At 38.4% G+C, this 20475-nt stretch overlaps 1 long non-coding RNA gene and 1 pseudogene across 2 annotated transcripts in view; both read right to left on the bottom strand.

Annotated features, from left to right (window-relative positions):
* The window catches only part of LOC309860104 (large ribosomal subunit protein eL31-like), a 43028-nt pseudogene that overhangs the window by 13046 nt on the left and 9507 nt on the right, over positions 1–20475 (bottom strand). The window lies entirely within an intron of this gene.
* The window catches only part of LOC309860113, a 29985-nt gene that overhangs the window by 792 nt on the left and 8718 nt on the right, over positions 1–20475 (bottom strand). The window lies entirely within an intron of this gene.

A 20475-nucleotide genomic window follows, 5' to 3' on the forward strand; every position in this document is an offset into this window, starting at 1 on the left:
GATGTGGGGCGGGGCTCCATCCCAGGACCTGGGATCATGACCTGAGCCCCAAAGGCAGCAGCTTCACCAAATGAGCCACCCAGGCACCCCCGTTTCTTTTTTTAAAGGATTTTATTTACGTATTTGATAGAGACACAACTAGAGAGGGAACACAAGCAGTGGGAACGGGAGAGAAGGAAGCAGGTTTCCCATCAAGCAGGAAGCCCATGCAGGGTTCAACTCCAGGACCCTGGGATCATGACCAGAGCTGAAGGCAGAGGCTTTAGCCTATGCTTTATGTACTTGCCACATTTTCCACAGTGAAATATGTTAGTTTACTCGTAGGAAGGAAGGAAAATATTTTTAAACAGTTGTGACTAAAAGAAAGAAATAGGGTGATAAGGATATACAATACAGGAAACGTAAGCCCTACTGAGTGTCGCCTGCAGCATAAATGAGACCACATCTTACACATCCACACATCCCTTTTCCCCTTTGTCCTGTTAATTCCAGGTGGTACTGTATAAGCAGTGAAGAGGAGTGCTAAATAACCTAGGCACGTGTAAATAAAAAAAAGAGAGAGAGAGAACCGGGTGTTTTTAAGGTCTGTTGTTCGTTTTTTTCTATCTGGGGAAGTAGAAATATCTGTTGTATATATGGAAGAAGAATGTGTCATCCAAAAGAGAAAAAATGAGGACCTCTGGGCTAGGTTAACCTAAGAATTATAAATCCTAACAAAATTATTTTTATAAGTCAATCCTTATGTGTAATAGGATATCTGGATTTTAACAATAATGATAACTACCATTTAATAAATACCTGTTTATGTATGTGCCACTCACTCATGCTTCTTCTGTGTGCTGAACAATACACTGCTGCATTTTTAGAACTAAGTTAACAGGTGAGTAGTTTCTCCAAAGAAAGTCAAACAGAAGGAAGGAGACTTACAAAAACTGAATCACTTTTTCTCTTGTCAATATTCTCTGATTCATTCTTACTACATCAAGAAATGTAATTTAATTTGGAGACTAACACTTTGACAAGTGCAGTCTTGCCTTTCAAAAAAGAAAAAAGCAGTTCTTGGATCAAAGTTTTGGGTTAGTTTGTTTTGTTTTGTTTTTTAAGATTTTTATTTATTTATTTATTTGAGAGAGAGAGAGAGACAGAGAGCACAAGCAGCTGAAGGGCACACAAGCAGAGTCCAGGATCATGAGCTGAGCTGAAGGCAGATGCTTAACTGACTGAGCCACCCAGGCACTCTTGGATCAAAGTTTTGAGAAATTTGTTTTTTGCAGCATTGTATTATTTTCATCAAGATTTTATATTGACTTTCTATTTCAGTAAACTATGGTTTCAGTAAACCATTTCAATTTACAACAGGGCTGTCAAGTTTCCTTTCAAAAAGAATTTATATTTGTAAAACATGAGTTGACTTAAAGAATACTACTTAAATATAGTAGTATGTGGATATAGTAAAGAAAAGAAAAATCGTAAATCCTGGAATCTGAGCCAGACTGCCTAGGATTGAAGTTGAGCTCTGTTTTTAAATGTGTGACCTTAACCCATTTTTCTAATCTCTCTAATCTTCAATTCCTTCATCCATAAAATGGGATCAGTAATCACACCTATCTCACAGCAGTGTTATAACAATCAAATGAGTTAATAGAACTAATGATTTTAAAACTACAGTTGGCACATAGTAGAGTTTCAGCAAATGTGAGCTCTTATCATCCAAAAAAAGAGGGAGGAAAATGTGGTAAATTCCAATGAGCTATTTGTTAAAATCCTTTTTCTCAACTGGAGCAATTTAAATATCTGGATAATTATTTTCTTTCCTGGGAAAGCACACAAGAAAGGAAATGCTACATTCAAGGAACATGAGAGGCCATGAAAACAATCCACAAAATACAGTTACTTGGTGGACCTACAGTAAAACCAACCCTTAGCAACGTAGTAGCCCAAATTTTGTACTGAAAGGATGGGGCAAAAGGAGACAACCACAAACCTGGGAAACTTATCAAATGGCTACAAATTAGATGCTTTTACCTTCTAGTATTCCTAATCTAGGCACGTAATATAGTCATAGCCACACCTTAGTCAGGATTCTGGGCAGGTTTGAGAGTTTAAACTTCTAAGGGTCCCAGCCTGAATAGAGCCCCCATCCCTCCATGAGTTTCACTTCCAGGAATTCCATCAGGTTCTGAGGATAACTCCCCTCACATTTCTGGGAGGGAGAGGGGACAGGCAGTCACTTTAAAACAGATCCAGAGCTCTGTTTTCCTTAACAAAAGTATGCCCTTGGGGAAAACTAATTTGCAAAAGACTGAATGACCCCTGGGTTTTACCAAAAGTCTAACCTACCTGGGCACAACGTTCAATGCCAGCATGTCTGGGGCTTCCTTTCTCTCCTAAGGTGGAAAAGAAAGGCTAAGAAGTACTTTGAAGGTCACGGTCCAAGGGCTCCTTAAAAGACTAAGACCTAATCAGTCTGGCTCCTGTCTGGTAACAGGAGATTATAGCTGATGAACTACAGACACTAGACCACAGATCCAGGAAGCTCAGAGAATACCAAACATGATAAATACTAAAAATCTACACCCTGACATAGCATATCCAAAACTGCAAAAAATCAAACACAAAGAGAAAAATCTTGAAAGAACCAAGAGGAAATAAACACCTTACCTAAAGAGGCACAAAAATAAGAATTACATCCAATTTCTCTTCAGAAACAATGCAAACAAGTGAGTGGCATAAAATATTTAAAGTCCTAAAAGAAAAAAAAAAAAACCTACCAAAAATTCTGTATCCAATGAGATTATTTGACAATAGTAGTGAGAAATAAAGGAAAATGATAAAAATCAGAAGCTCAGATCCATATTAATAAAAGAAGATTAGAGAAGGAATAAATTAAGGTAAAGTAAAATATTTTACTTTTCTTATTCTTAACTTATCTAGAAGATAAGAGTTTGCTCAATAACAACTCATGTTGATTAAATATAGCAACAATATATACAGCGATTATAGTCTAGAGATAAATGAAATGAATGACAACAATGTTATAAGAGATAAGAGGGAGGAATTGGGAACATTGTATTATAAATTATTTGCATTACTTGTGTAATGGATGATGTTATTTGAAAGTGGGCATGCATTATCTGTAAATTAATATAACCAACTCTACAGCAAACATGAAAAAAAATTTTAAGGAGCATAATTCATACGTTAAGAGAGGAGAGAAAATGGAATCATTGTATAAAATGATCAGTTAAAACCAGAAAAGGGAAAAAAAAGAAAACTCACTGGAAAGCAAAAAAGAACAGAGCAAAAAATTTAAAAAGAAATCAAAATATGGTAGATATTAATCCAGCTATTTAAATACCCACTTCAAATATGAATGGGCTAAAAACACAAACTAAAAGACAGACTATTAGAATGCACTAAAAAAAAAAAAAAAAAGTCTACCAGAATACCGTTTTAAATATAAAGTACACATAGAGGGGTGCCTAGGTGGCTCAGTGGGTTAAAGTCTCTGCCTTCGGCTCAGCTCATGATACCAGGGTCCTGGGATAGGGCCCCGCATCAGGTTCTCTGTTCAGCAGGGAGCCTGCTTCCCCCTCTCTCTCTGCCTACTTGTGATCTCTGTCTGTCAAATAAATAAATAAAATCTTTAAAAAAAAAATAAAGTACACATAGATGAAAAATAAAAGGATGACAAAAGACATATCACTAATAACATGAAACAAAAGAAACTAGTTATAGTAATGTTAATTTCAGAAAAACCTGACTTCATAGCAAGGGAAAATACCAAGGATAAAAAGGAGCATTACATAATGATTTAAAAGTTCAATGTTTTAAAAAGACATAACAGGGACACCTGGGTGGCTCAGTTGGTTAAGCGGTTGCCTTCGGCTCAGGTCATGATCCCAGGGTCCTGGGATCGAGTCCCACATCGGGCTCCTTGCTCAGCAGGGAGCCTGCTTCTCCCTCTGCCTCTGCCTGTCTCTGTCTGCCTGTGCTCACTCAATCTGACAAATAAATAAATAAAATCTTAAAAAAAAAAAAAAGACATAACAAACACTAATGTATATGTGTCTAACAACAGAATGTCAAAATATGTGAAGCAAAAACTGCTAGAACTACAAGGAAAAAGAGATTAAAAAAAAAAAGAATCAACTATTATTGTGGAGACCTCAATACTCTTATCAGTAATTGACAGATTCAGCTGGCAAAAAAATCAAGAAGGACACAGTTGAACCAAGTAGTACCCTTAAACAATTGGATCTAACTGCCATTTATAGAATACTTCATCCAACAACTGCAGAATACACATTGTTCTCAAGCTTACATGGAACATTCACCAAGACAGATCATTCTGATAAACCATAAAACACACCTTAACAAATTTAGACAAAATAAATGATATGAAGTTTGCTCTCAGATCACAATGGAATTAAAATAGAAATCGATAACAGAAAGATAGCTTAAAAATCTCAAATTAGAAATTAAACACACATTTAAATACTATATGAATCAAAGAAGAAATCTCAAGAATAATTTAAAATATAGTGAACAAAATGAAAATACAACAGATCAAAATATAAGTGATATAATGAAAACACTGCTTCTTGAAAAATTTGTAGCATTAAATGCATAATTAGAAAGATCTAAAATAATCTAAGCTTCAATCTTAAAAACTAGAGAACTAAGAACAATATAAGTCTAAAGCATAAAAAAGGAAATAATGAACTGAAATCAAATCAATAAAGGAAATCAACAATACCAAAAGCTGATCTTTGAAAAGACCAACAGAGTTGATCAAGATCCAGCCAGGCTCAGCAAGAAAAAAGAAAACACAAGTCACTAATATCACAAATAAAAGAAAAGTCATCAGTACAGATTCATAGACTCCAAAAGGATAATAAAAGAATATATGTACAGTTCTATGCCTACAGATTTGAGAACCTAGATGAAATGCATTGATTTCTTTTTGTTTTGTTTTGTTTTTTTTGATTTCTTAAAAGATACTTTTTTTAAAAGATTTATTTATTTATTTGACAGACAGAGATCACAAGTAGGCAGAGAGGCAGGCAGAGAGAGAGAGGAGGAAGCAGGCTCCCCGCCAAGCAGAGAGCCCGATGCAGGGCTCGATCCTAGGACCCTGGGATCATGACCTGAGCCGAAGGCAGAGGCTTTAACCCACTGAACCACCCAGACGCCCTAAAAGATACTTTTATATCTGCCAAAAGTCATACAGGAAGAAATAGCTACTCTGAATAGGCCTGTATCTGTTAAATAAACTGAATCAATAATTAGTAATATTCATAAACAGAAATAATAACCTTCCAGAACTGTTCACTGATGATGTCTATAAAACATTATTGAAAGGAACTGTACCAGTTTTCTACAATTTCTTTCAGAAATTATAACCAGAGGGAATATTTCTTTTTATTTCCTTTGTATTTTTTTTAAAGATTTTATTTATTTGAGAGAGACTGAGAGGGAAAGCACAAGTGTGGAGGAGGGGCAGAGGGAAAGGGAAAAGCAGACTCCCTACCAAGCAGAGAACCCCACGTGGGGCTTGATCCCAGAACCCCAAGATCATAACCTGAGCTGAAGGTCTAACCAACTGAGCTGAAGATCTAACACCTAACAAACTGAGCCATCTAGGCACCCCAGAGGGAGGACAAATGGCCTGGATTACTCTAGTACCAAAACCCAAAACATTATAAAAAAGGAAAACTATAAATCAATACCTCTCATGAACATAGACACAAAAACCCTTAACAAAACATTAACAAATCAAGTATAACAATGTAAAAAAATAATTATACATCTCAACCAAGTGAGATTTATTCCAAATAGCAAGGCAGTTCTAACATTTGAAAATCATTTACTGAGATCCATCACATCAACAAGCTAAAAAAGAGAGAGAGAGAGAAGTTATGATTTTATCAACAGAAACAGAAAAAGCATTTGATAACAGCCAAAATTCAGTTATGATTAAAAAACTCTCGACAATTAAGAATAGAGAAGAAGTTCCGAATTTGATTTAAAAGCATCTACAAAACACCTACAGCTAACATCACTTTTTAAAAGATTTATTATTTATTTTAGAGAGAGTGTGTGGGAGAGAGCAAGTGGGGGAAACTGGGAGGGGCAAAAGGGAGAGAGAGAATCTCAAGCAGACTTCCCACTGAGTGCAGAACCCAACACAGGGCTCTATTTCACAACCTGAGCCCATGACCTGAGCTGAAACCAAGAGTCAGACACTTAAACGACTGTGCCATCCCAACACCCCTAACATCATTCTCTCTCTCTTTTTTTTTTAACGTATGTGCTTATTTGAGAGAGAGTGGGGAGAGGAAAGGAGAAGAGGGAAAGGGAGAACTCAAGCAGCCTCCCCACTGATTGTGGAGCCCAAAGGAGAGCTCAGTCTCATGACCCTGAGATCATGACCTGAGCCAAAATCAAGAGTAGGACACTTAACCAACTAAGCAACTAAGCAGAGGGTAAGGGAAAGAGAGAGAGAATCCCAAGCAGGCTCCATTACCAGCATGGAGCCCAACACAGGGCTTGACCCCACAACCCTGAGATCATGACCTGAGCCAAAATCAAAAGTAGGATGCTTAACTGACTGAGCCACCCAGGCACCCCCATGGACCAGAAGATTTAATATTATTAGAATGTCAATTCTTACAACCTAATCTACAGATCTGATACAATCTCAATCAAAATCATAGCAAGTTACACCAAAAAACCAAATATTCCAATTTAAAAACCAGCAGAGGACCTGAAGAGACATTTTTCCAAAGAACACAGCAGATGGTCAACAGACACATGAGAGGATGCTCAACATCACTCATTATCAGTGAAATGTAAATCAAAACCACAGAGGTACCACCTTACACCTGCCAGAATGGCTGGTATAAAAAAGACAAAAAATAACAAGTATTGCAAAGATGTGGAGGAAAAGAAAACCTCATGTACTGTTGCTGAAAATGTAAATCTGTACAGTCACTGTGGAAAACAGTATAGGGTCAAAAAATTAAAGATAGAGGGGCGCCTGGGTGGCTCAGTAGTTAAGCGTCTGCCTTCAGCTCAGGTCATGATCCCAGGGTCCTGGGATCGAGCCCCGCAATCAGGCTCCCTACTTGGCGGGAAGCCTGTTTCTTCCTCTCCCACTCCCCCTGCTTGTGTTCCCTCTCTCGCTGTGTCTCTCTGTCAAATAAATAAATAAAAATCTTTATAAAAAAAATTAAAGATAGAAATACTACACAATCCAGTAATTCCACTATGAGCATTTACCCAAAGAACTCATAAACACCACATGAAAAGATATATGCACCTCTATTTTTACTGCAGCATTACTTAATATAGCCAAGACATGAAAGCAACCCAAATGTCTACTGACAGATAAATGGATAAAAAAGATATTGTACACACACATACCTATATGTGTACACAGGAATATTATTCAGCCACTAAAAAGAATATGATCTAACCATTTGTAACACTTTACAACCACCCATTACAACACGGATGGACCTAGTATAGCTCTATGCTAACTGAAATAGAGGAGATACCATATGATTTCACTTATATGTGGAATCTAAAAATCAAAACATATACACAAAAGCAGAAACAAGTCCATAAATACAGAGAACAAACTGGTAGTTAACAGAAGGGAAGAGGGTGGGAGACACACAAAATAGGTAAAGGGGAGTGGCACAGGCTTCCAGTTCTGGAACGAGTAAGTCACAGGGATGAATATAGGGAATGCAGTCGATGGTATATTGTCGGGGACCGCCTCCAGCTGGGAAAATCCCCGCCATTACAAGATGGCGCTTGGCTCACTACCAGCAAAATACACAGCAAGTAAACAACGAACGTTCTGGTGAAGCCCGCCTAAAGGACATAGTCATTGGCTGTTTCAAATTTAATCAGCATAGTAACAGGACTCTCATTGGCTCTCCCCATTGCTTGGCCCCTATTGGTCACCCTGCCGCATATAAGCTAAGGAAGTTGACAAAATAAACAGATGAAGCATTAACACCATACCAGGTTGATTGTCGTTCTTGCGGGCCAAGGGCGACAGTATATAGCACTGTAATAGCATTGTATGGTGACAGATGGTAACTACAGTTCTCATGAGTATTGCACAAGATATAGAGTTGTCAAATCACTATGTTGTACTTCTAAACCCCAGTAAGTTATTTCATGGATATCAAAAAGGTGATTCTAAAGTTTATATGGAGAGGCAGAAGACCCAGAAAAAAACCAGCACAGTATCAACAAACTGACATTTCCCGACTTGAGGACCTACTACAGAGCTACAGCAATCAAGACAGGCTATTATTGGTACACAAATAGACAAACAGATCAATGGAACAGAGTAAAGAACCCAGAAATAGACGCAAGCAAATATATTCAAGTCTTCTTTAACAAAAGAGCAAAACTGATTTAATGGAGAAAGGATAGTCTTTTCAACAAATGGTTTTAGAAAACTGGACATCCATATACAAAAACATGAATCCAGACAAAGACCTTACACCTGGCACAAAAATTAACTCAAAATGAATTGTGGCCCTATAACTGTAAATCCACAAAACATAGAACCATAAAACTTTTAGGAAGTTTAAGAAAAAATCTAGACATACAGGGTTTGGTGATGAGTTTTAGATACAATACCAAAGGCATTATCATGAAAGAAAAATTTAAGTTGGACTCTATTAAAATCAAAAACTTCTACCCTATGAAAGACACTATTAAAAGAATGAGAGAAGTTAAGTGTCTGCCTTTTGCTCAGGTCATGATCCCAGGATCTTAGGATCAAGTCCCGCATCAGGGCTCCTTGTTTAGCAAGGAACCTGCTTCTCCCTCTGCCTGCCACTCTCCCTGCTTGTGCTCTCTGACAAATAAATAGAATCTTTAAAAATAAATAGATACATTAATTAATTAAATAAAAATAAATGAATGAGAGAAAATATTTGCAAAGTATATATCTGATAAAGGACTTGTATCCAAATTATACAAAGAATTCTTAGAACTAAACAAACAGGAAATAAACAATCCAATTTAAAAATGCGGGAAAATAGGGGCGCCTGGGTGGCTCAGTGGGTTAAGCTGCTGCCTTCGGCTCAGGTCATGATCTCAGGGTCCTGGGATCGAGCCCCTCATCGGGCTCTCCGCTCAGCAGGGAGCCTGCTTCCTCCTCTCTCTCTCTGTCTGCCTCTCTGCCTGCTTGTCATCTCTCTCTGTCAAATAAATAAATAAAATCTTTTTTAAAAAAATGCAGGAAAATAAATAAATAAAATAAAAATAAAAATGGGCAAATGATCTGAACAGGAACTTCACCAGATGAGATATATAAATGGCATATAAGCACATGAAAAGATGAGCAACATCATATGCTATCAAGGAATTGCAAATTAAAACAATGAGAAACCACCAAATACCTATTAAAATAGGTAAAAATCCCAAACACTGACAATACCAAGTGCTGACAAAGATGTGGAGCAAAAGGAACTCCCATAAGGCTGAATGCAAAATGTTACAATAACAACTGGTAGTTTCTTACAAAGCTAACTACAGTCTTTTTTCTTTCATTTTTTAAAGAGTTTCTTTTAAAAAGACAGCATGAGAGGGGAGAAGGTCAGAGGTAGAGGCAGACTCCCCACAGAGCTGGGAGCCTGATGAGGGACTATCCCTGGACTCGGGGATCATGACCTGAGCCGGAGGCAGTCGCTTAACCAACTGAGCCACCCAGGCACCCAAAGCTGACTATAGCCTTACTATACAGTCCAGCAATTAGGCTTCATGACACCTAACACAAATAAGTTAAAAACTATGTCCACCCAAAAAGTACACATGAAGGTTTAGAGCAGCTTTATTTATAATTGCCAAAACTTAGAAACAACCAAGATGCCCTTCAGCAGGTGAATGGATAAATAAACTGTGGTACATCCAGACAATGGAATCTCATTCAGCTATCAAGACACACACACACACACACACACACACACACAAAATAAAAAAGAGGAAACTTAAATGCATATTACTAAGTAAAAGAAGCCCCTTGGAAGGCTACATACTTCATAATTCCAACTATATGAAATTTGAGAAAAAGCAAATCTATAGACCATAGAACAATCAGTGGTTGCCAAGGCTCTGGGGGAGGGAAAAGGGATCAATAAGTGAAACACGAAGGATGTTTAGTATGATACTGCAATAGGGATGACAGATATTACACATTTGTCACAACAGAAAACCTGAACACCAATGTGATCTATGGGTTTCAGTTAATAACAATGTATCAAAACTGTTCATCAATTATAACAAAGGTATCACTGCAACTATCAGAAGAAACTGCGTGTGGGGTTGGAAGACAGGACAGTATATGGAAGATCTCAAACTCAAACTCAACTGTTTTTTCTGTAAACCTAAAATTGCTCTAGAAAATAAAGTCTAAGGGCGCCTGGATGGCTCAGTGGGTCAAAGCCTCTACCTTCAGCTCCGGCCACGATCTCAGCGTCCTGGGATCAAGCTCCGCATCAGGCTCTCTGCTCGGCAGGGAGCCTGCTTACCCCCTCTCTCTGCCTGCTGCTCTGCCTACCTGTGATCTCTCCCTCTCTGTCAAATAAATAAATAAAATATTTTTTTTTAAAAAAGAAAGAAAAAAAAGTCTAGGGGCGCCTGGGTGGCTCAGTGGGCTAAGCCTCTGCCTTTGGCTCAGGTCATGATCTCAGGGTCCTGGGATCGAACCCCGCATCGGGCTTTCTGCTCAGCAGGGAGCCTGCTTCCCCCTCTCCCTGCCTGCCTCTCTGCCTACTTGTGATGTCTCTGTCAAATAAATAAATAAAATATTTTTAAAAAATGAAAAGAAAGTCTATTAATTAAAAATATACACTGGTATTTGAGACCAGAGACAGTGCTTTATTGGCCATTGTAACCCCAGTCTCTGCAGAGTGACTGGCATGAAGAAGTGTGTCAGTATCAGACAAATTAAAGGTATAATGCATAAAGGCATTCAAGCCCTGAAAACACATATGCACACATCTGGTGGTGGGAGAGACAGAGATACAGTTCAAAAAGCCTTTACAAAAGAGGTGATAGTCAAAGGATAGGCATAAATTACAGGAGACCTTTCCAGAGTTGCAAAGGGTGGGAGAACACACAAAGGAGCATCGGAACAAAAGCACAGAAATAGGGAGAGGCTGTGTGTTTGGATAATGGTAAGAGGGTAAATTCTGGGGAGTTTTTGTTTGGATTTCCTTCTAAAGCCAGCATAAAAGTTGTTTTAGATACCATAACTAAAGAGCTGTATTGAAAACGTGAAAATTGATAAAGAGAAATCTCATGGGAAGTGGAGTCCGCCGGCTTAAAGAGAGAGCCTGGATCACTCCATGTCATCACAGACCCCGACAGAAGAATAGTCAACAAAAAGAATCACTAATTACAGGCCCCAAAAGGGAAAGATGCACTTTGGACCTCCTGCAAGAAATCAACTGCTCAGCAATTCCGCCAATGAGAAACCATCATCACCCTGAACTCCTGCATTTTTTCTACCTCTCCTTTGTTTGTTAGACTTGTCCATCGTTTTACTGTAGCTTGCATGTCCTGAATCGCAATTTTGTGTTATTCTTGAGTAAACTCATTTTTGCTGTAAAATAACAGCTTTTATTTTTAAGATTTATTTCCTTATTTGAGGGCGAGAGCACAAGAAGAGAGAGAGGGCTCTTCTCAAGCCAACTCCCTGCCCAGAGCCCAGGGTGGGGCTTGATCTCATAACCCTGATAACCACGAACTGAGCCAAATTCAGGAGACAGCCACTCAACCTACTGAGCCACCCAGGCACTCCTGACTGTTTTACTTTTAAGATTAACAAAGGTTTAAGAAATTACCTCTTAAATGGTAGTTTTATATATTTGCAACTCTGTTCTAGCATGAATGTTACGGTATGTTTTCATGATTTTTTCTTTTTTTTTTCTTTAATTCAAACTTTATGATGGCTTTCAGCCAAAAGATACTAAAGTTCTGACCTGAAGATCAGAGATTAGAAATTTGAGGACAATGTTGACCACATCATCATGTCTCTCTATCCCTTAACAAACAACTGTCCCCAGTACAAGAAAAACTAGGAAAATGTATGTACAAATTAAAATAAATCTAGCTCCAACATTAGGAAATGTACTTCAGATGGTTAGTTAGGGATATCATGTATTCCTCTAAAGAATCACACACTATTCCTAAAATACATATAATACATGTATTCAATTTTTTTTTGTTACAAGAAATGAATACGACATGAAAATAACAAATTTTATCAAGGAATCATCAATACCATACCCAACAAAAATTGGATTTTAATACCAAAATCCAAGAAAGCTAGAAAATGTCATTCTAAGTATTGAATTCACATTTTTACTAATTTCCTTGCCATCCCTCCAGGAAAACTAAGGGGGGGGGGGGGAAAGAGGTGTGAAAAAAGTGATCAATGTAACCTAAGTACAGCTTCTCAAAAATAAAGCAAGCATTTGGAGAAACAAACTCTGTGTTGCCAAAGTAAACTATATGATTAAATATTGCTAAGAAAGAAAATGTCAAACATAGTAAGGACAGTTCTTTGGATCTCCAGCCAGGAAAATAAGTCTCAACGTTCCACTCAAGTCATGAGTAGTCCTCTATATTCTCTTGCAATTTCACACTCAGCAGTATTAAAAGGAAAAATTTTTCAGAATGGAGATTCCCACATGGAGTCTCAATGTAATAACAGATCACACAACTGTCACCAGAAACACAAAGCACAGCAATGTAATGGGCTGCTAGGACAAGTGTAAATAAAGAGCAGAGAGCAACTTCTTCTCGCCCAGCCAGTGACTTACAAGGCTGCCGGGTATTAGTGCCTCCACACTTACCCCTGAGGAGCACAATCTTTTCTGAAAGCTAGTACTCCATATTTTACTTTTACATTGATCAAAAGTGTATAACCACAAAGAAAAACAATGTGGGGCCGCTTTTCACCAATCATGTTCATAAAGGTGAAGAAAAAAAATAACGCTGTGCTCTAGGAAGCTCAGGACATAGGCACTCCCGCACACTTTGGTGGGATGTCAATTGGTACGACCTGTCATCTGAAGGCAGATTGGGCTGTACTCAAAAAATAAAGGGGACATAAAAATGTCCACATTGTTTGTGTATGTTCTACTTCTGATAACATATGATAAGCCCAACATGGTCATAAGTAAGCAGTTATTCATCTCTCAGTCTTTAGGGCAATGAAGAAGGGCCAAGGGTGCCCACAGCCCCCTAGTGCCACCTACATCAGGGAGCAGCCAGGTACTTCGACTCCAGGGTGCCGTTGTTATAAAAAAAGATTCAGAACATCATGACTGACATTGAACGTACACGTTAAATATAGATATTACCTGCTCAATAAAAACAATATTACATATGAAACCTTTAAACACAGAATAAAAGGAACTTACTGTGAACCAAGCACTGACGTTTACAAGGCAGTGCTACCAGCAACCCTATGGTGCTAATTATTATGCCCATTTTCCAGATAAAATGAAGATGTAAACCGACAAATTCTAGGGATGGATATTCAGATTTGCCTGTGCACTGCAAATGTTTTAAAATTTTTTATTTACCTGTTGCATCAACATCTCCACAAACAGACCATGAAGACCTGACCCAGACAACCAGGCACAAATTCCCCTACTTGTCCTCTCCTGACTGTAAACTAGTGATATTCAAACGCACTAATGAAATCCTCTCCTGTCTCTGGCTTGTGTTCTCCAAGCCCCTGTATGTTCTGCTGTGCCCCAGAGGACCATGGAGGTAAGGAAATCTTTCACTTTCGTCAGCCTCTCCAGTGTTATTCCATAACCATGCCCAATATATCATCTAAAAACCCACTTTCAAATAGCATAACTATTCTTTACAACGCAGTCTGATCTCCATAATTACTCTACAGAAAATACTCTCAATGAACAGTCTGAAAGGAAGTTATCAATGGATTGAGACATTGATATCAAATGAGTAGGATTTGCATGATTTTTTGCTTTGGAGGCAAGGAGTTGGGTTTGTTTGGTATTTATTTGACTGTGTTTCTGATTTTTCAGGAATGAATAACATTTGTTCTTATAATTAAAGAAAAAAGTTAAAGAAACTTCAACTTTAATCAAAAGCAAAGCAGGAATTAAAAATAGAAGGACCCAATAAGACAAGAAATCAACTTACCTGGAAGTAAAAAGGATGAAGAAGATAGGACTACTCTAATTTGGGGCATGAAAGAAGAAAATTAGCATTCTTAATTCCACCCTCTAAAAACATGATTATGATACCAACATCCAAACAAAAATTCTTTATAGCTTCAGCTCAGTTCGAAATATAATTTCTAAACCACAGGCCTGTGCAAAGGAACCATAAATCTTAATTAGCACTGAGAAAATTTCCCCAAGCAGATACCAATGGCTTTTAGAGAATTAAGTTCTGTGACTGTGAATAAGGAACACTCCTAAGATCAAATGTACAATAAATGGTAGTGTAAAAATGTACGCAAGGAAAAGAAGTCCAAGAGAACAAGGGTTTCTGCTTCTCCTCTACCTTAAATTTTTCTTTACTTGATTTTGGCTTTGCTTTATTGGATTTTTTTTTATTATTATAAAGTATATCCTCATTTTAACATACCATGTGAAAAGAAAATTTAATAATTCCCCTTCCCTGAAAATTCCATCCCTGAGGTAACCAAATTAACCAATGACCTATGCTCAAATATTATGACTGTCCTTCTTCTTTCTGTTTTCAAACTTGGATCATGCTACACTCTTAAGAAATAAAGCACATCCTTCCAGTTTACTATGTGTAGCTCTAACTTAATGTTAAATTACCTTAATCATATCCCATATAATAGAGGAACCATAATCCGTGCAACGCGTCCCATTAAGGTTTAAAATTTGTTTCCAGTATTGTTGCTTGACAAATATAATTGGAATAAATATCCCTGTAAATATGACCTCACATACTTTGTTGTTGATTTTTGAGGTTTTTGAGGTTTTAGCTTCCATAGCGGAAGTTCCTAAATTGGGTTGCTAAACCAAAGGGTAAGCACGTTTTATTTATTTTTTTTAAATATCTTATTTATTCATGAGAGACAGAGAGAAAGCATAAGCACGCAGAGGCAGAGGGAGAAGCAGGCTCCCCGAGGAGCAGGGAGCCCTATGCAGGGCTCCATCCCAGCACCCTGGGGTCCTGACCTGAGCTGAGCTGAAGGCAGACGCTTGACCTTATGTGAGCCACCTGGTGCCCTAAGCATGTTTTATTTTAGCAGATAAATAGTATACCTAAACTCCTCTCATCCTCCCCACAAAAAGCTGTACAACAGACACTCAAATCAGCAGCACTCAGAAGGGCCCATATCCTCAACACCCTAAAGAGGACTTTTTTTGGCCCATCTAGTAGGTAAAGTGCAATCAAACAGGAAGTAGTCCTTCTAATCTCTTAAGGCTTGTGAATTTAATATTTTTTCATATGTCTATTGGCCAGCTGCTTTTCTTTTCTTTTCCTTTCTTTTCTTTTTTTTTTTTTAAAGGGTGGGGGAGAGAGAGAGAGAAGAGAAGCAGAAAGAATCTTTTTTTTTTTTTTTGCCTTTTGCTTTTTTTTTATTACTCAAAAAAGCTTCATTTTTTTATTTAGCTTCCTGACTCTGTGGATGTGCCTTCAACATTTTCACAACAATTTTCTGCTCCTCAGTAAGAAAAGCACACTTGATCCTGTCAAGAACACACAAGGAACCACCGTAGGTCCTGCTGAGGTGTTTTCTCGTTTTCAGACAACCTCATAAGGACTTGAGTTCTCCCAGCACAAACTCCTCTTCAAAGTAGGTCTAGGCACACACCACATGCAGATTTTGGTGTTTTCCCAACCTCTTTGGTATAAAGGTAAATGATCCTATTACCAGGGGCTCAAGACAGCCTATTTTTATTAGAAGCTATATTATAGGACAGCCTGCTGCGGAATGTCAAACGCCGGACCACTGTGAACGCCTATGGACACAGTCCCCAGAAGCTGCAGAGAGAGAAAATCAGGTGTGGGACTTGATCTCATGACCTGAGCCAACATCACAGATTTCAGCTGCTACCTCTCATAAGCAAGAAAGAAAGTTTATTAGCTTTATTTTATCATCAGCTAATTCTATCTATTTTTAAAAATCACTTTTAGAGGCACCTGGGTGGCTCCGTCGTTAAGTGTCTGCCTTCAGCTCAGGTCATGGTCCCAGGATCCTGGGATTGATCCCCACATCAGGCTTCCTGCCCTGTGGGAGGCCTGCTTCTCCCTCTCCCACTCCCCGTGCTTGTGTTCCCTCTCTCACTGTCTGTCTCTCTGTCAAATAAATAAATAAAATCTTTGTCTAAAAAAATCACTTTTAAAAAGGGGGTGCATATGTGTGGGGCAGAACTGAGAGTGTTTGTACCTCATTACATGAGAAGGGGAGAAAGGTCTCATTAATGACTCAGATTTCTAACTTAAGCAACGATCACAAACAAATAAAAGGCTTCTTCAGGAATCCCTGTACATTAGGCATTTACTCAGCCCTCTAGAGTCTTCATCAGTGTCTGAGCAAACCTACAGCTTAGAATTAGTGCGCTAGGAGGTTCTGCAAAACAGCATGGACTAATTTTTTTTTTAAGATTTTATTTATTTATTTGACACAGAGAGAGAGATCACAAGTAGGCAGAGAAGCAGGAGAGAGAGGAGGAAGCAGGCTCCCTGCCAAGCAGAGAGCCCCATGCGGAGCTCGATCCCAGGACCCTGGAATCATGACCTGAGCCAAAGGCAGAGGCTTTAACCCAATGAGCCACCCAGGCACCTCCAGTATGTACTAATTTTGATGGAGAGCCTCACCACAGTCTGGATTTCAGAACATGGAGACTGTTTAAGCAAGAAAAATCTTACCAGTTAAGAGGACATTCTGTAGAAGTGACGTGATCTGACCAAGCACATCTACACTGAATAATAGACTAAAACCAAATTTCCCAACATAGAGGGCAATTCGTTACACTGACTCTTCAAACACCTAGAGAATTTCAGGCTGGTAAGTACCACATACTGAGGGACTCAACGAGACTTCAGTAGATCTCCACACCAATTGAAGCCATGCCATTTCATACTCAGTACCAGCTTTGCAATCTAACCAAAATTTGCAAAATGCAGCATGGAGTACCAAGATTTTAATTATTCTGTATATACCTGTTCTGTGGGACCAGCAAACTAAAATAGCAGCTTCCAGTCACACCTAATGCTTTAATTAAAAATTGCCAAAATTTGGGCGATTGGGTAGCTCAGTCCTTAAGTGGCTGTCTTTGGCTCAGGTCATTATCCTGGGGTCCTGGGATGGAGCCCGGCATCATGCTCCCTGCTCACGGGAAGCCTGCTTTTTCCCTCTCCTACTCCCCCTGCTTGTGTTCCCTCTCTCGCTGAGTCTTTCTCTGTCAAATAAATAAATAAAATCTTAAAAAAAAGAAAAAAGAAAAAAATGTTGCCAACATCTCAGAGATGCTAAAAATCTCAAATTTCTTAAGAGATCATCTTTAAAGTACCAAACCATCACCGAGATATTATTTGCTATAAGTTATCATATTTGCCAGGATGCTAAGTTTGTTCAATGGCAAGCTATCATAATGAAAAGCAACACATTGAAAAAAGCTAATAGGTTAGGGAAAAAATATATATATATGTTCACATAGCACTAAGCAATTTGAATTAAATAAATTACCTAATCATATAATTTGATCCTTACAACTCCAAGGTGGATAAAGTAGGCGTTATCATTAACCCCATTTTGTAGATGACAAAACTAAATTGCAAGACAGCTCAAAATCACACTTACAAATCTCATTTTCACGTAACCTGTCACTGAGCTTGTTTCCCTCCTACTGATTACCAATGCTTCCCCTTTCTTACTCTTTTATTTATGTTGCTGAGAAAGACAAAACAGCATTAAAATCAATTCTTGGTTGTCAACATTTTATTACACGGTACTGTAGATGAAACTCTTACACAAGAACTAGGCCTTCCTCTGCATATTCCTGGTAAACCTGAAACTCTCGTCTGCACACCACTCACAAACATGTGGACACTGGGAGCACCAAGGATGTAATCAATTTCTCTCCAGCTTCTATACCTATCATTAAAATAATTGGGTGTCCTTCTTGTCTTAGCAGAGTTTGCCTACTGAATACCAGCAACACCTTCACAGTAGTGATAGATCAACACTTTGAAAGGCTGATCATTTTGAGCTGAATTTGAAACAATAATGACTTCTTTAAATAGTAAGGATAGTTGTTAGAAAACCCTACGACATGTGCAAGACATAAGACTAGCCATTTTATATAACTCTCTTTCAGAAATATCACCAATAGTGAATAGAGAGGGGAGGTAAACTAAAAAGCAACCTATTCAAAAATGATGATCAAAGCAGAGGTCAACATGATACACAGCCAAGAGCCTCAGATGGGCTCTAGAAGCCGGAGAAAGTAAAGAAAAGGATTCCACCCTGGAGCCTCCAGAAGGAATGAAAGCTTACCAACTCATTTTGGGCTTCTGAACTCCAGAACTGCAATGGAATAAATCTGCACTGTATTAAGCCATCCCACCCCACCAGAAAAGAGATCTACCATACTTCAAATTTAACCTGGAAGACAAATATGACAATAGGAGATATGTCTATAAAAAATAAAAATAAAAAATAAATCACATGTCAATCCTTTGGAAAAAACAAACAGGTAGATAATCCATAAAGAATGAGAAGGCCAGGGGCGCCTGGGTGGCTCAGTGGATTAGGCCGCTGCCTTCGGCTCGGGTCATGATCTCGGTGTCCTGGGATCGAGCGCCGCATCGGGCTCTTTGCTCAGAGGGAGCCTGCTTCTCTCTCTCTCTGCCTGACTCTCCGCCTACTTGATTTCTCTCTCTGTCAAATAGATAAATAAAGTCTTTAAAAAAAAAAAAAAAGAATGAGAAGGCCAGCTTATCATTTTAGAATCAAACATTTAGTAGATAACATTCTAATTTTGTAAAAACTGTACCATATGATACATCAGTCTCTACTATCCAAAATACAAAATTTAAAAAGAACTTAATTTTTAAATTATACCAAGTGTACCACATTATAAATTTTATTACAGAAAAAAAAATTGCTCTCTGTGAGAAACTTTACTTGAAACTTCAGAAACCAATCCAAATTTTATTTCATTTGGAATACCCATCGGCATCCAGTAGCATGACAGCAGGGCCTCTCTGGCCAAGCCTAGTGGTAACAGACAGAGATCACAGAAAAGGTATTCAAATTCTATCAAATACTGTTTTCTTCTGTTTTTAACTTCACCATACAGCAGGTCGAGTGAGCCACCCTTAACAGTTCATAGCACATTATCATTTCTCTTAATTTAGATCGGTTCCTTTTTCTCTCCATAGCCTAACCCCATGAGCTGGGTCCTACAGGCAGTCATTCTAATGCACTTAATAAGCATTTTATGTAAGTGTTCTTGCAAGATGTGTACTGTGCAATGCTTATGAATATTTAATTCATATGAACAATATACCTCTCACTCTTGCATTTTTCACCAAGCACTCTTCTTAGAATCCTTTCAGGTTGCTTTTATCTAATCTGTTGGCTCTAATGGCTGCAGACAACCCCATGCTGTGCATCCAGGGCTCTCCCTCTCCCTTTCCCAGCGGACTCCCAGTTACCTCCCATTTCCCACCACCACCAGTCACCCAGCGAAAAACCTGAGTCGTGTTCTCTGGGGGACCTACCGGACACATGCCAGTGCCCACCTGTAGTAATGAAATGGTTGAGAGTAAGCAGCTAATTGGCTAAGAAATGCCAGATGCTTTCCCAAACAGCTGCCCCAGTCTCAGCTGCCATCAGCAACATGCAAGGCTTCCCTATCTATTGCCCCCTCCCCTCATTTGCTCTGCTACTCGGAGCAAGTCCTCCTCCGAACCTTCCCTTTCTTTTCCCTAAAATGACACTATTTATTCCCACTGCCTACCCTGGTTGTTGAGAAACAAATTTAAAGAAAGAACATGAAAGTCCTTTAAAAAGATAAACAGCAGTTTACAATGTCAGCAATTACTGTTGTGATTTTTGTTTTTATGACTATTTCTAATTAGCGTGCTCCCCAATGCCCTTCCCCATCCTGCCAAATAGGAGGTGATAAGTAAAAAAAAACTTGAAGCTTGGGAAATGAAGCTTTCTCCTAGATACCTAAACATTCAGGGAGACTAAAACAGTATGCAGAAAATGCTTTTTCGTCTTTATTTATTCATCTATGCATTCATTTGATTCAACATTTTACTAAGGACTATGTACCTAGCACTCCACTAGTACTAAAATACAAAAATTTATACAGCAAATATGCATGTCGTACATGAGCAAATTTTCCATCTTTAAGGCATAGATTTCTGTACATAAATTTTTACCTCTAGATAGGA

This window comes from Mustela nivalis (genome assembly GCF_964662115.1).
Source record: "Mustela nivalis genome assembly, chromosome: 2".
In the NCBI taxonomy this organism is placed as follows: domain Eukaryota; kingdom Metazoa; phylum Chordata; class Mammalia; order Carnivora; family Mustelidae; genus Mustela; species Mustela nivalis.